The sequence below is a fragment of the Chiloscyllium punctatum genome, chromosome 27 (assembly GCF_047496795.1).
Source record: "Chiloscyllium punctatum isolate Juve2018m chromosome 27, sChiPun1.3, whole genome shotgun sequence".
Classification (NCBI taxonomy): Eukaryota; Metazoa; Chordata; class Chondrichthyes; order Orectolobiformes; family Hemiscylliidae; genus Chiloscyllium; species Chiloscyllium punctatum.
The window spans coordinates 54,054,959-54,073,276 of record NC_092765.1 but is presented as its reverse complement, the minus strand read 5'-3'; positions in this window follow the sequence as shown (position 1 = coordinate 54,073,276).

Genomic DNA, 18,318 nt, shown 5'->3' with positions numbered 1-18,318 from the left:
TGAAACAATTGAATAAGTCATTTATTTAAACTTCAATCATAGATTCAATGAATCAAACGGTAATCTTAAGTTCAATGAGACAGATCTAACGAACCTTTTTAGTGAAACATACTGCACACATTTATTGAATTTACAGACTGCACGTGTTAACTCAAAGAGTAGAGCTTCTCTTATTTATTCAATATGTCAAGCTTAACTCCCTCATTTAATATAACAAACTGCAATCATTCAATCATTGTGCCAATGATTCAAAGAGTACAATGAGCTTCTCTCATTGATTCATTGTTTCGAGTTTAAAGTTTTCACTTAATGAAACAAGCTGAAACCAGTGAATCAGCCATTGATTTAAACTTCAAACAGTAATTCAATGAATCAATCGGCATTCTTAGATTTAATGAGACAGATGTAACTAACTTATGCAGTGAATCAAACCGCTCACATTCATTGAATGAAAAAGACTGCACGACATAATTCAAAATGTAGATCTTCTCTTTTTTATTCATTATGTCAAGCTTAACTCCTTCATTTAATGTAACAAACTGCAAACATTCAATCATTGTGTCAAACCTCAATCATTGATTCAATGAATCAAACCTTATTCATTGATTCAATGAAAGAAACTTCACTCATTTACTTAGTGATTCTAACAGCATTCATCCATTCAATGAATCAAACAGCACTCATTCATTTCATGAAAAAAGCTGCACATGCTAATCGAATAAGTAGAGCTTTGCCATTCATTTAATGAAACAAGTTGGACGCTTTCTGTCAAAGAAACCGACTGCATGCATTCATTTAATCAAACAGACTGCACTCGTTAATTCAATGTGTAGAGCTTCTTTCATTCATTCAACATTTTAAGCTTATCTCATTCATTCAATGCAACAAACTGCAGGTATTCATTCAATGAGTACCGCTTCTCTCAATTATTCAGTGCCTCGAGCTAAACGTTTTGTTTCAATGAAAAAGCCTGAACTTTGTTAATTCAATGAGTAGAGCTTCACACATTGATTCAATACCACGATTTCAAGGAATCGATTCAATTAAACAAACTACACCTATTCATTTAATGATAAAAAGTGCATGTGCTAATTCAATGAGTACAGCTTCTCTCATTGATTCATCGTTTCGAGTTTAAAGTTTTCATTTAATGAAACAAGCTGAAACCAGTGAATCAACCATTGATTTAAACTTCAAGCAGTAATTCAATGAATCAATCGGCATTGTTAGATTTTATAAGACACATGTAACTAACTTATGCAGTGAATCAAACCGCTCACATTCATTGAATGAAACAGACTGCACGTCTTAAATCAAAGAGTAGAACTTCTCTTATTTATTCATTATGTCAAGCTTAACTCCTTCATTTAATATAACAAACTGCAATCATTGTGTCAAACCTCAATCATTGATTCAATGAATCAAACGTTATTCATTGATTCAATGAAAGAAACTTCACTCATTTACGTAGCGATTCCAACTGAATTCATCCATTCAATGAATAAAACAGCACTCATTCATTCCATGAAAAAATCTGCACATGCTAATCGAATAAGTAGAGCTTTGCCATTCATTTAATGAAACAAGTTGTATGCTTTCTGTTAAAGAAACCAACTGCATGCATTCATTTAATCAAACAGACTGCTCTCGTTAATTCAATGTGTGGAGCTTCTTTCATTCATTCAATTTTTAAGTTTATCTCATTCATTCAATGTAACAAACTGCAGGTGTTCATTCAATGAGTAGAGCTTCTCACATTGATTCAATACCACGAGTTTAAGGTTTCGATTCAATGAAACAAATTGCACCCATTGATTTAATGACAAAAAGTGCATGTGCTAATTGAATGAGGGCCTCCAGCTTAAAGTTTTCACTTAATGAAACAAGCTGAAACAATTGAATCAGTCATTTATTTAAACTTCAATCATAGATTCAATGAATCAAACGGTAATCTTAAGTTCAATGAGACAGATCTAACGAACCTTTTTAGTGAAACATACTGCACACATTTATGGAATTTACAGACTGCACGTGTTAACTCAAAGAGTAGAGCTTCTCTTATTTATTCAATATGTCAAGCTTAACTCCTTCATTTAATATAACAAACTGCAATCATTCAATCATTGTGCCAAACTTCAATCATCGATTCAATGAATCAAACGTCATTCATTGATTGAATGAACGAAACTTAACTTATTTATTTAGTGATTCCAAGAGCATGCATCCATTCAATGAATCAAACAGCACTCATTCATTCCATGAAAATATCTGCACATGCTAATCGAATGAGTAGACCTTTTGCCATTCATTCAATGATACCTGTTGCACGCTTTCTGTCAAAGAAACCAACTGCCTGCATTCATTTCATCAAGCAGATTGCACTTGTTAATTCAATGTGTAGAGCTTCTTTCATTCAGTCAACGTTTCCAGCTTATATCATGCATTCAATGCAACAAACTGCAGGTGTTCATTCAATGAGTACAGCTACTCTCATTTATTCGTTGCCCCTAGCTAAACGTTTTGTTTCAATGAAAAAGCCTGCACTTGTTCATTCAATGAGTAGAGCTTCACACATTGATTCAATACCACGAGTTCAAGGAATCGATTCAATGAAACAAACTGCACCCATTCATTTAATGATAAAAAGTGCATGTGTTAATTCAAAGAGTACAGCTTCTCTCATTGATTCATTGTTTCGAGTTTAAAGTTTTCACTTAATGAAACAAGCTGAAACCAGTGAATCAGCCATTGATTTATACTTCAAGCAGTAATTCAATGAATCAATCGGCATTCTTAGATTTTATAAGACACATGTAACTAACTTATGCAGTGAATCAAACCGCTCACATTCATTGAATGAAACAGACTGCACGTCTTAAATCAAAGAGTAGAACTTCTCTTATTTATTCATTACGTCAAGCTTAACTCCTTCATTTAATATAACAAACTGCAATCATTGTGTCAAACCTCAATCATTGATTCAATGAATCAAACGTTATTCATTGATTCAATGAAAGAAACTTCACTCATTTACTTAGCGATTCCAACTGAATTCATCCATTCAATGAATAAAACAGCACTCATTCATTCCATGAAAAAATCTGCACATGCTAATCGAATAAGTAGAGCTTTGCCATTCATTTAATGAAACAAGTTGTATGCTTTCTGTTAAAGAAACCAACTGCATGCATTCATTTAATCAAACAGACTGCTCTCGTTAATTCAATGTGTGGAGCTTCTTTCATTCATTCAATTTTTAAGTTTATCTCATTCATTCAATGTAACAAACTGCAGGTGTTCATTCAATGAGTAGAGCTTCTCACATTGATTCAATACCACGAGTTTAAGGTTTCGATTCAATGAAACAAATTGCACCCATTGATTTAATGACAAAAAGTGCATGTGCTAATTGAATGAGGGCCTCCAGCTTAAAGTTTTCACTTAATGAAACAAGCTGAAACAATTGAATCAGTCATTTATTTAAACTTCAATCATAGATTCAATGAATCAAACGGTAATCTTAAGTTCAATGAGACAGATCTAACGAACCTTTTTAGTGAAACATACTGCACACATTTATTGAATTTACAGACTGCACGTGTTAACTCAAAGAGTAGAGCTTCTCTTATTTATTCAATATGTCAAGCTTAACTCCTTCATTTAATATAACAAACTGCAATCATTGTGCCAAACTTCAATCATTGATTCAATGAATCAAACGTCATTCATTGATTGAATGAACGAAACTTAACTTATTTATTTAGTGATTCCAAGAGCATGCATCCATTCAATGAATCAAACAGCACTCATTCATTTCATGAAAAAAGCTGCACATGCTAATCGAATAAGTAGAGCTTTGCCATTCATTTAATGAAACAAGTTGGACGCTTTCTGTCAAAGAAACCGACTGCATGCATTCATTTAATCAAACAGACTGCACTCGTTAATTCAATGTGTAGAGTTTCTTTCATTCATTCAACTTTTTAAGCTTATCTCATTCATTCAATGCAACAAACTGCAGGTGTTCATTCAATGAGTACAGCTTCTCTCAATTATTCAGTGCCTCGAGCTAAACGTTTTGTTTCAATGAAAAAGCCTGAACTTGTTCATTCAATGAGTAGAGCTTCACACATTGATTCAATACCTCGAGTTCAAGGATTCGATTCAATTAAACAAACTACACCCATTCATTTAATGATAAAAAGTGCATGTGCTAATTCAATGAGTACAGCTTCTCTCATTGATTCATCGTTTCGAGTTTAAAGTTTTCATTTAATGAAACAAGCTGAAACCAGTGAATCAACCATTGATTTAAACTTCAAGCAGTAATTCAATGAATCAATCGGCATTCTTAGATTTTATAAGACACATGTAACTAACTTATGCAGTGAATCAAACCGCTCACATTCATTGAATGAAACAGACTGCACGTCTTAAATCAAAGAGTAGAACTTCTCTTATTTCTTCATTATGTCAAGCTTAATTCTTCATTTAATATAACAGACTGCAATCATTGTGTCAAACCTCAATCATTGATTCAATGAATCAAACGTTATTCATTGATTCAATGAAAGAAACTTCACTCATTTACTTAGCGATTCCAACTGAATTCATCCATTCAATGAATAAAACAGCACTCATTCATTCCATGAAAAAATCTGCACATGCTAATCGAATAAGTAGAGCTTTGCCATTCATTTAATGAAACAAGTTGTATACTTTCTGTTAAAGAAACCAACTGCATGCATTCATTTAATCAAACAGACTGCTCTCGTTAATTCAATGTGTGGAGCTTCTTTCATTCATTCAATTTTTAAGTTTATCTCATTCATTCAATGTAACAAACTGCAGGTGTTCATTCAATGAGTAGAGCTTCTCACATTGATTCAATACCACGAGTTTAAGGTTTCGATTCAATGAAACAAATTGCACCCATTGATTTAATGACAAAAAGTGCATGTGCTAATTGAATGAGGGCCTCCAGCTTAAAGTTTTCACTTAATGAAACAAGCTGAAACAATTGAATCAGTCATTTATTTAAACTTCAATCATAGATTCAATGAATCAAACGGTAATCTTAAGTTCAATGAGACAGATCTAACGAACCTTTTTAGTGAAACATACTGCACACATTTATTGAATTTACAGACTGCACGTGTTAACTCAAAGAGTAGAGCTTCTCTTATTTATTCAATATGTCAAGCTTAACTCCTTCATTTAATATAACAAACTGCAATCATTCAATCATTGTGCCAAACTTCAATCATCGATTCAATGAATCAAACGTCATTCATTGATTGAATGAACGAAACTTAACTTATTTATTTAGTGATTCCAAGAGCATGCATCCATTCAATGAATCAAACAGCACTCATTCATTCCATGAAAATATCTGCACATGCTAATCGAATGAGTAGAGCTGTTGCCATTCATTCAATGATACCTGTTGCACGCTTTCTGTCAAAGAAACCAACTGCCTGCATTCATTTCATCAAGCAGATTGCACTTGTTACTTCAATGTGTAGAGCTTCTTTCATTCAGTCAACGTTTCCAGCTTATATCATGCATTCAATGCAACAAACTGCAGGTGTTCATTCAATGAGTACAGCTACTCTCATTTATTCGTTGCCCCTAGCTAAACGTTTTGTTTCAATGAAAAAGCCTGCACTTGTTCATTCAATGAGTAGAGCTTCACACATTGATTCAATACCACGAGTTCAAGGAATCGATTCAATTAAACAAACTACACCCATTCATTTAATGATAAAAAGTGCATGTGTTAATTCAAAGAGTACAGCTTCTCTCATTGATTCATTATTTCGAGTTTAAAGTTTTCACTTAATGAAACAAGCTGAAACCAGTGAATCAGCCATTGATTTAAACTTCAAACAGTAATTCAATGAATCAATCGGCATTCTTAGATTTAATGAGACAGATGTAACTAACTTATGCAGTGAATCAAACCGCTCACATTCATTGAATGAAAAAGACTGCACGTCTTAATTCAAAAAGTAGATCTTCTCTTTTTTATTCATTATGTCAAGCTTAACTCCTTCATTTAATGTAACAAACTGCAAACATTCAATCATTGTGTCAAACCTCAATCATTGATTCAATGAATCAAACCTTATTCATTGATTCAATGAAAGAAACTTCACTCATTTACTTAGTGATTCTAACAGCATTCATCCATTCAATGAATCAAACAGCACTCATTCATTTCATGAAAAAAGCTGCACATGCTAATCGAATAAGTAGAGCTTTGCCATTCATTTAATGAAACAAGTTGGACGCTTTCTGTCAAAGAAACCGACTGCATGCATTCATTTAATCAAACAGACTGCACTCGTTAATTCAATGTGTAGAGCTTCTTTCATTCATTCAACTTTTTAAGCTTATCTCATTCATTCAATGCAACAAACTGCAGGTGTTCATTCAATGAGTACAGCTTCTCTCAATTATTCAGTGCCTCGAGCTAAACGTTTTGTTTCAATGAAAAAGCCTGAACTTGTTCATTCAATGAGTAGAGCTTCACACATTGATTCAATACCACGAGTTCAAGGATTCGATTCAATTAAACAAACTACACCCATTCATTTAATGATAAAAAGTGCATGTGCTAATTCAATGAGTACAGCTTCTCTCATTGATTCATCGTTTCGAGTTTAAAGTTTTCATTTAATGAAACAAGCTGAAACCAGTGAATCAGCCATTGATTTAAACTTCAAGCAGTAATTCAATGAATCAATCGGCATTCTTAGATTTTATAAGACACATGTAACTAACTTATGCAGTGAATCAAACCGCTCACATTCATTGAATGAAACAGACTGCACGTCTTAAATCAAAGAGTAGAACTTCTCTTATTTATTCATTACGTCAAGCTTAACTCCTTCATTTAATATAACAAACTGCAATCATTGTGTCAAACCTCAATCATTGATTCAATGAATCAAACGTTATTCATTGATTCAATGAAAGAAACTTCACTCATTTACTTAGCGATTCCAACTGAATTCATCCATTCAATGAATAAAACAGCACTCATTCATTCCATGAAAAAATCTGCACATGCTAATCGAATAAGTAGAGCTTTGCCATTCATTTAATGAAACAAGTTGTATGCTTTCTGTTAAAGAAACCAACTGCATGCATTCATTTAATCAAACAGACTGCTCTCGTTAATTCAATGTGTGGAGCTTCTTTCATTCATTCAATTTTTAAGTTTATCTCATTCATTCAATGTAACAAACTGCAGGTGTTCATTCAATGAGTAGAGCTTCTCACATTGATTCAATACCACGAGTTTAAGGTTTCGATTCAATGAAACAAATTGCACCCATTGATTTAATGACAAAAAGTGCATGTGCTAATTGAATGAGGGCCTCCAGCTTAAAGTTTTCACTTAATGAAACAAGCTGAAACAATTGAATCAGTCATTTATTTAAACTTCAATCATAGATTCAATGAATCAAACGGTAATCTTAAGTTCAATGAGACAGATCTAACGAACCTTTTTAGTGAAACATACTGCACACATTTATTGAATTTACAGACTGCACGTGTTAACTCAAAGAGTAGAGCTTCTCTTATTTATTCAATATGTCAAGCTTAACTCCTTCATTTAATATAACAAACTGCAATCCATCAATCATTGTGCCAAACTTCAATCATTGATTCAATCAATCAAACGTCATTCATTGATTGAATGAACGAAACTTAACTTATGTATTTAGTGATTCCAAGAGCATGCATCCATTCAATGAATCAAACAGCACTCATTCATTCCATGAAAATATCTGCACATGCTAATCGAATGAGTAGAGCTTTTGCCATTCATTCAATGATACTAGTTGCACGCTTTCTGTCAAAGAAACCAACTGCCTGCATTCATTTCATCAAGCAGATTGCACTTGTTAATTCAATGTGTAGAGCTTCTTTCATTCAGTCAACGTTTCCAGCTTATAACATGCATTCAATGCAACAAACTGCAGGTGTTCATTCAATGAGTACAGCTACTCTCATTTATTCGTTGCCCCTGGCTAAACGTTTTGTTTCAGTGAAAAAGCCAGCACTTGTTCATTAAATGAGTAGAGCTTCACACATTGATTCAATACCACGAGTTCAAGGACTCGATTCAATTAAACAAACTACACCCATTCATTTAATGATAAAAAGTGCATGTGTTAATTCAAAGAGTACAGCTTCTCTCATTGATTCATTGTTTCGAGTTTAAAGTTTTCACTTAATGAAACAAGCTGAAACCAGTGAATCAGCCATTGATTTAAACTTCAAACAGTAATTCAATGAATCAATCGGCATTCTTAGATTTAATGAGACAGATGTAACTAACTTATGCAGTGAATCAAACCGCTCACATTCATTGAATGAAAAAGACTGCACGTCTTAATTCAAAAAGTAGATCTTCTCCTTTTTATTCATTATGTCAAGCTTAACTCCTTCATTTAATGTAACAAACTGCAAACATTCAATCATTGTGTCAAACCACAATCATTGATTCAATGAATCAAACCTTATTCATTGATTCAATGAAAGAAACTTCACGCATTTACTTAGTGATTCTAACAGCATTCATCCATTCAATGAATCAAACAGCACTCATTCATTTCATGAAAAAAGCTGCACATGCTGATCGAATAAGTAGAGCTTTGCCATTCATTTAATGAAACAAGTTGGACGCTTTCTGTCAAAGAAACCGACTGCATGCATTCATTTAATCAAACAGACTGCACTCGTTAATTCAATGTGTAGAGCTTCTTTCATTCATTCAACTTTTTAAGCTTATCTCATTCATTCAACGCAACAAACTGCAGGTGAAAATTCAATGAGTACAGCTTCTCTCAATTATTCAGTGCCTCGAGCTAAACGTTTTGTTTCAATGAAAAAGCCTGAACTTGTTCATTCAATGAGTAGAGCTTCACACATTGATTCAATACCACGAGTTCAAGGAATCGATTTAATTAAACAAACTACACCCATTCATTTAATGATAAAAAGTGCATGTGCTAATTCAATGAGTACAGCTTCTCTCATTGATTCATCGTTTCGAGTTTAAAGTTTTCATTTAATGAAACAAGCTGAAACCAGTGAATCAGCCATTGATTTAAACTTCAAGCAGTAATTCAATGAATCAATCGGCATTCTTAGATTTTATAAGACACATGTAACTAACTTATGCAGTGAATCAAACCGCTCACATTCATTGAATGAAACAGACTGCACGTCTTAAATCAAAGAGTAGAACTTCTCTTATTTATTCATTATGTCAAGCTTAACTCCTTCATTTAATATAACAAACTGCAATCATTGTGTCAAACCTCAATCATTGATTCAATGAATCAAACGTTATTCATTGATTCAATGAAAGAAACTTCACTCATTTACTTAGCGATTCCAACTGAATTCATCCATTCAATGAATAAAACAGCACTCATTCATTCCATGAAAAAATCTGCACATGCTAATCGAATAAGTAGAGCTTTGCCATTCATTTAATGAAACAAGTTGTATGCTTTCTGTTAAAGAAACCAACTGCATGCATTCATTTAATCAAACAGACTGCTCTCGTTAATTCAATGTGTGGAGCTTCTTTCATTCATTCAATTTTTAAGTTTATCTCATTCATTCAATGTAACAAACTGCAGGTGTTCATTCAATGAGTAGAGCTTCTCACATTGATTCAATACCACGAGTTTAAGGTTTCGATTCAATGAAACAAATTGCACCCATTGATTTAATGACAAAAAGTGCATGTGCTAACTGAATGAGGGCCTCCAGCTTAAAGTTTTCACTTAATGAAACAAGCTGAAACAATTGAATCAGTCATTTATTTAAACTTCAATCATAGATTCAATGAATCAAACGGTAATCTTAAGTTCAATGAGACAGATCTAACGAACCTTTTTAGTGAAACATACTGCACACATTTATTGAATTTACAGACTGCACGTGTTAACTCAAAGAGTAGAACTTCTCTTATTTATTCAATATGTCAAGCTTAACTCCTTCATTTAATATAACAAACTGCAATCATTCAATCATTGTGCCAAACTTCAATCATCGATTCAATGAATCAAACGTCATTCATTGATTGAATGAACGAAACTTAACTTATTTATTTAGTGATTCCAAGAGCATGCATCCATTCAATGAATCAAACAGCACTCATTCATTCCATGAAAAAATCTGCACATGCTAATCGAATAAGTAGAGCTTTGCCATTCATTTAATGAAACAAGTTGTATGCTTTCTGTTAATGAAACCAACTGCATTGCATTCATTTAATCAAACAGACTGCTCTCGTTAATTCAATGTGTGGAGCTTCTTTCATTCATTCAATTTTTAAGTTTATCTCATTCATTCAATGTAACAAACTGCAGGTGTTCATTCAATGAGTAGAGCTTCTCACATTGATTCAATACCACGAGTTTAAGGTTTCGATTCAATGAAACAAATTGCACCCATTGATTTAATGACAAAAAGTGCATGTGCTAATTGAATGAGGGCCTCCAGCTTAAAGTTTTCACTTAATGAAACAAGCTGAAACAATTGAATCAGTCATTTATTTAAACTTCAATCATAGATTCAATGAATCAAACGGTAATCTTAAGTTCAATGAGACAGATCTAACGAACCTTTTTAGTGAAACATACTGCACACATTTATTGAATTTACAGACTGCACGTGTTAACTCAAAGAGTAGAACTGCAATCATTCAATCATTGTGCCAAACTTCAATCATCGATTCAATGAATCAAACGTCATTCATTGATTGAATGAACGAAACTTAACTTATTTATTTAGTGATTCCAAGAGCATGCATCCATTCAATGAATCAAACAGCACTCATTCATTCCATGAAAATATCTGCACATGCTAATCGAATGAGTAGAGCTTTTGCCATTCATTCAATGATACCTGTTGCACGCTTTCTGTCAAAGAAACCAACTGCCTGCATTCATTTCATCAAGCAGATTGCACTTGTTAATTCAATGTGTAGATCTTCTTTCATTCAGTCAACGTTTCCAGCTTATATCATGCATTCAATGCAACAAACTGCAGGGATTCATTCAATGAGTACAGCTACTCTCATTTATTCATTGCCCCTAGCTAAACGTTTTGTTTCAATGAAAAAGCCTGCACTTGTTAATTCAAAGAGTACAGCTTCTCTCATTGATTCATTGTTTCGAGTTTAAAGTTTTCACTTAATGAAACAAGCTGAAACCAGTGAATCAGCCATTGATTTAAACTTCAAACAGTAATTCAATGAATCAATCGGCATTCTTAGATTTAATGAGACAGATGTAACTAACTTATGCAGTGAATCAAACCGCTCACATTCATTGAATGAAAAAGACTGCACGTCATAATTCAAAAAGTAGATCTTCTCTTTTTTATTCATTATGTCAAGCTTAACTCCTTCATTTAATGTAACAAACTGCAAACATTCAATCATTGTGTCAAACCTCAATCATTGATTCAATGAATCAAACCTTATTCATTGATTCAATGAAAGAAACTTCACTCATTTACTTAGTGATTCTAACAGCATTCATCCATTCAATGAATCAAACAGCACTCATTCATTTCATGAAAAAAGCTGCACATGCTAATCGAATAAGTAGAGCTTTGCCATTCATTTAATGAAACAAGTTGGACGCTTTCTGTCAAAGAAACCGACTGCATGCATTCATTTAATCAAACAGACTGCACTCGTTAATTCAATGTGTAGAGCTTCTTTCATTCATTCAACTTTTTAAGCTTATCTCATTCATTCAATGCAACAAACTGCAGGTATTCATTCAATGAGTACAGCTTCTCTCAATTATTCAGTGCCTCGAGCTAAACGTTTTGTTTCAATGAAAAAGCCTGAACTTTGTTAATTCAATGAGTAGAGCTTCACACATTGATTCAATACCACGAGTTCAAGGATTCGATTCAATTAAACAAACTACACCCATTCATTTAATGATAAAAAGTGCATGTGCTAATTCAATGAGTACAGCTTCTCTCATTGATTCATCGTTTCGAGTTTAAAGTTTTCATTTAATGAAACAAGCTGAAACCAGTGAATCAGCCATTGATTTAAACTTCAAGCAGTAATTCAATGAATCAATCGGCATTCTTAGATTTTATAAGACACATGTAACTAACTTATGCAGTGAATCAAACCGCTCACATTCATTGAATGAAACAGACTGCACGTCTTAAATCAAAGAGTAGAACTTCTCTTATTTATTCATTATGTCAAGCTTAACTCCTTCATTTAATATAACAAACTGCAATCATTGTGTCAAATCTCAATCATTGATTCAATGAATCAAACGTTATTCATTGATTCAATGAAAGAAACTTCACTCATTTACTTAGCGATTCCAACTGAATTCATCCATTCAATGAATAAAACAGCACTCATTCATTCCATGAAAAAATCTGCACATGCTAATCGAATAAGTAGAGCTTTGCCATTCATTTAATGAAACAAGTTGTATGCTTTCTGTTAAAGAAACCAACTGCATGCATTCATTTAATCAAACAGACTGCTCTCGTTAATTCAATGTGTGGAGCTTCTTTCATTCATTCAATTTTTAAGTTTATCTCATTCATTCAATGTAACAAACTGCAGGTGTTCATTCAATGAGTAGAGCTTCTCACATTGATTCAATACCACGAGTTTAAGGTTTCGATTCAATGAAACAAATTGCACCCATTGATTTAATGACAAAAAGTGCATGTGCTAATTGAATGAGGGCCTCCAGCTTAAAGTTTTCACTTAATGAAACAAGCTGAAACAATTGAATCAGTCATTTATTTAAACTTCAATCATAGATTCAATGAATCAAACGGTAATCTTAGGTTCAATGAGACAGATCTAACGAACCTTTTTAGTGAAACATACTGCACACATTTATTGAATTTACAGACTGCACGTGTTAACTCAAAGAGTAGAGCTTCTCTTATTTATTCAATATGTCAAGCTTAACTCCTTCATTTAATGTAACAAACTGCAATCATTCAATCATTGTGCCAAACTTCAATCATCGATTCAATGAATCAAACGTCATTCATTGATTGAATGAACGAAACTTAACTTATTTATTTAGTGATTCCAAGAGCATGCATCCATTCAATGAATCAAACAGCACTCATTCATTCCATGAAAATATCTGCACATGCTAATCGAATGAGTAGAGCTTTTGCCATTCATTCAATGATACCTGTTGCACGCTTTCTGTCAAAGAAACCAACTGCCTGCATTCATTTCATCAAGCAGATTGCACTTGTTAATTCAATGTGTAGAGCTTCTTTCATTCAGTCAACGTTTCCAGCTTATATCATGCATTCAATGCAACAAACTGCAGGTGTTCATTCAATGAGTACAGCTACTCTCATTTATTCGTTGCCCCTAGCTAAACGTTTTGTTTCAATGAAAAAGCCTGCACTTGTTCATTCAATGAGTAGAGCTTCACACATTGATTCAATACCACGAGTTCAAGGAATCGATTCAATGAAACAAACTACACCCATTCATTTAATGATAAAAAGTGCATGTGTTAATTCAAAGAGTACAGCTTCTCTCATTGATTCATTGTTTCGAGTTTAAAGTTTTCACTTAATGAAACAAGCTGAAACCAGTGAATCAGCCATTGATTTAAACTTCAAACAGTAATTCAATGAATCAATCGGCATTCTTAGATTTAATGAGACAGATGTAACTAACTTATGCAGTGAATCAAACCGCTCACATTCATTGAATGAAAAAGACTGCACGTCATAATTCAAAATGTAGACCTTCTCTTTTTTATTCATTATGTCAAGCTTAACTCCTTCATTTAATGTAACAAACTGCAAACATTCAATCATTGTGTCAAACCTCAATCATTGATTCAATGAATCAAACCTTATTCATTGATTCAATGAAAGAAACTTCACTCATTTACTTAGTGATTCTAACAGCATTCATCCATTCAATGAATCAAACAGCACTCATTCATTTCATGAAAAAAGCTGCACATGCTAATCGAATAAGTAGAGCTTTGCCATTCATTTAATGAAACAAGTTGGACGCTTTCTGTCAAAGAAACCGACTGCATGCATTCATTTAGTCAAACAGACTGCACTCGTTAATTCAATGTGTAGAGCTTCTTTCATTCATTCAACTTTTTAAGCTTATCTCATTCATTCAATGCAACAAACTGCAGGTATTCATTCAATGAGTACAGCTTCTCTCAATTATTCAGTGCCTCGAGCTAAACGTTTTGTTTCAATGAAAAAGCCTGAACTTTGTTAATTCAATGAGTAGAGCTTCACACATTGATTCAATACCACGAGTTCAAGGATTCGATTCAATTAAACAAACTACACCCATTCATTTAATGATAAAAAGTGCATGTGCTAATTCAATGAGTACAGCTTCTCTCATTGATTCATCGTTTCGAGTTTAAAGTTTTCATTTAATGAAACAAGCTGAAACCAGTGAATCAGCCATTGATTTATACTTCAAGCAGTAATTCAATGAATCAATCGGCATTCTTAGATTTTATAAGACACATGTAACTAACTTATGCAGTGAATCAAACCGCTCACATTCATTGAATGAAACAGACTGCACGTCTTAAATCAAAGAGCAGAACTTCTCTTATTTATTCATTACGTCAAGCTTAACTCCTTCATTTAATATAACAAACTGCAATCATTGTGTCAAACCTCAATCATTGATTCAATGAATCAAACGTTATTCATTGATTCAATGAAAGAAACTTCACTCATTTACTTAGCGATTCCAACTGAATTCATCCATTCAATGAATAAAACAGCACTCATTCATTCCATGAAAAAATCTGCACATGCTAATCGAATAAGTAGAGCTTTGCCATTCATTTAATGAAACAAGTTGTATGCTTTCTGTTAAAGAAACCAACTGCATGCATTCATTTAATCAAACAGACTGCTCTCGTTAATTCAATGTGTAGAGCTTCTTTCATTCAGTCAACGTTTCCAGCTTATATCATGCATTCAATGCAACAAACTGCAGGTGTTCATTCAATGAGTACAGCTACTCTCATTTATTCGTTTCCCCTAGCTAAACGTTTTGTTTCAATGAAAAAGCCTGCACTTGTTCATTCAATGAGTGGAGCTTCACACATTGATTCAATACCACGAGTTCAAGGAATCGATTCAATGAAACAAACTGTACCCATTCATTTAATGATAAAAAGTGCATGTGTTAATTCAAAGAGTACAGCTTCTCTCATTGATTCATTATTTCGAGTTTAAAGTTTTCACTTAATGAAACAAGCTGAAACCAGTGAATCAGCCATTGATTTAAACTTCAAACAGTAATTCAATGAATCAATCGGCATTCTTAGATTTAATGAGACAGATGTAACTAACTTATGCAGTGAATCAAACCGCTCACATTCATTGAATGAAAAAGACTGCACGTCTTAATTCAAAAAGTAGATCTTCTCTTTTTTATTCATTATGTCAAGCTTAACTCCTTCATTTAATGTAACAAACTGCAAACATTCAATCATTGTGTCAAACCTCAATCATTGATTCAATGAATCAAACCTTATTCATTGATTCAATGAAAGAAACTTCACTCATTTACTTAGTGATTCTAACAGCATTCATCCATTCAATGAATCAAACAGCACTCATTCATTTCATGAAAAAAGCTGCACATGCTAATCGAATAAGTAGAGCTTTGCCATTCATTTAATGAAACAAGTTGGACGCTTTCTGTCAAAGAAACCGACTACATGCATTCATTTAATCAAACAGACTGCACTCGTTAATTCAATGTGTACAGCTTCTTTCATTCATTCAACTTTTTAAACTTATCTCATTCATTCAATGCAACAAACTGCAGGTGTTCATTCAATGAGTACAGCTTCTCTCAATTATTCAGTGCCTCGAGCTAAACGTTTTGTTTCAATGAAAAAGCCTGAACTTGTTCATTCAATGAGTAGAGCTTCACACATTGATTCAATACCACGAGTTCAAGGATTCGATTCAATTAAACAAACTACACCCATTCATTTAATGATAAAAAGTGCATGTGCTAATTCAATGAGTACAGCTTCTCTCATTGATTCATCGTTTCGAGTTTAAAGTTTTCATTTAATGAAACAAGCTGAAACCAGTGAATCAGCCATTGATTTAAACTTCAAGCAGTAATTCAATGAATCAATCGGCATTCTTAGATTTTATAAGACACATGTAACTAACTTATGCAGTGAATCAAACCGCTCACATTCATTGAATGAAACAGACTGCACGTCTTAAATCAAAGAGTAGAACTTCTCTTATTTCTTCATTATGTCAAGCTTAATTCTTCATTTAATATAACAGACTGCAATCATTGTGTCAAACCTCAATCATTGATTCAATGAATCAAACGTTATTCATTGATTCAATGAAAGAAACTTCACTCATTTACTTAGCGATTCCAACTGAATTCATCCATTCAATGAATAAAACAGCACTCATTCATTCCATGAAAAAATCTGCACATGCTAATCGAATAAGTAGAGCTTTGCCATTCATTTAATGAAACAAGTTGTATGCTTTCTGTTAAAGAAACCAACTGCATGCATTCATTTAATCAAACAGACTGCTCTCGTTAATTCAATGTGTGGAGCTTCTTTCATTCATTCAATTTTTAAGTTTATCTCATTCATTCAATGTAACAAACTGCAGGTGTTCATTCAATGAGTAGAGCTTCTCACATTGATTCAATACCACGAGTTTAAGGTTTCGATTCAATGAAACAAATTGCACCCATTGATTTAATGACAAAAAATGCATGTGCTAATTGAATGAGGGCCTCCAGCTTAAAGTTTTCACTTAATGAAACAAGCTGAAACAATTGAATCAGTCATTTATTTAAACTTCAATCATAGATTCAATGAATCAAACGGTAATCTTAAATTCAATGAGACAGATCTAACGAACCTTTTTAGTGAAACATACTGCACACATTTATTGAATTTACAGACTGCACGTGTTAACTCAAAGAGTAGAGCTTCTCTTATTTATTCAATATGTCAAGCTTAACTCCTTCATTTAATATAACAAACTGCAATCATTCAATCTTTGTGCCAAACTTCAATCATTGATTCAATGAATCAAACGTCATTCATTGATTGAATGAACGAAACTTAACTTATTTATTTAGTGATTCCAAGAGCATGCATCCATTCAATGAATCAAACAGCACTCATTAATTCCATGAAAATATCTGCACATGCTAATCGAATGAGTAGAGCTTTTGCCATTCATTCAATGATACTAGTTGCACGCTTTCTGTCAAAGAAACCAACTGCCTGCATTCATTTCATCAAGCAGATTGCACTTGTTAATTCAATGTGTAGAGCTTCTTTCATTCAGTCAACGTTTCCAGCTTATATCATGCATTCAATGCAACAAACTGCAGGTGTTCATTCAATGAGTACAGCTACTCTCATTTATTCGTTGCCCCTAGCTAAACGTTTTGTTTCAATGAAAAAGCCAGCACTTGTTCATTCAATGAGTAGAGCTTCACACATTGATTCAATACCACGAGTTCAAGGAATCGATTCAATTAAACAAACTACACCCATTCATTTAATGATAAAAAGTGCATGTGTTAATTCAAAGAGTACAGCTTCTCTCATTGATTCATTGTTTCGAGTTTAAAGTTTTCACTTAATGAAACAAGCTGAAACCAGTGAATCAGCCATTGATTTAAACTTCAAACAGTAATTCAATGAATCAATCGGCATTCTTAGATTTAATGAGACAGATGTAACTAACTTATGCAGTGAATCAAACCGCTCACATTCATTGAATGAAAAAGACTGCACGTCTTAATTCAAAAAGTAGATCTTCTCCTTTTTATTCATTATGTCAAGCTTAACTCCTTCATTTAATGTAACAAACTGCAAACATTCAATCATTGTGTCAAACATCAATCATTGATTCAATGAATCAAACCTTATTCATTGATTCAATGAAAGAAACTTCACTCATTTACTTAGTGATTCTAACAGCATTCATCCATTCACTGAATCAAACAGCACTCATTCATTTCATGAAAAAAGCTGCACATGCTAATCGAATAAGTAGAGCTTTGCCATTCATTTAATGAAACAAGTTGGACGCTTTCTGTCAAAGAAACCGACTACATGCATTCATTTAATCAAACAGACTGCACTCGTTAATTCAATGTGTAGAGCTTCTTTCATTCATTCAACTTTTTAAGCTTATCTCATTCATTCAATGCAACAAACTGCAGGTGTCCATTCAATGAGT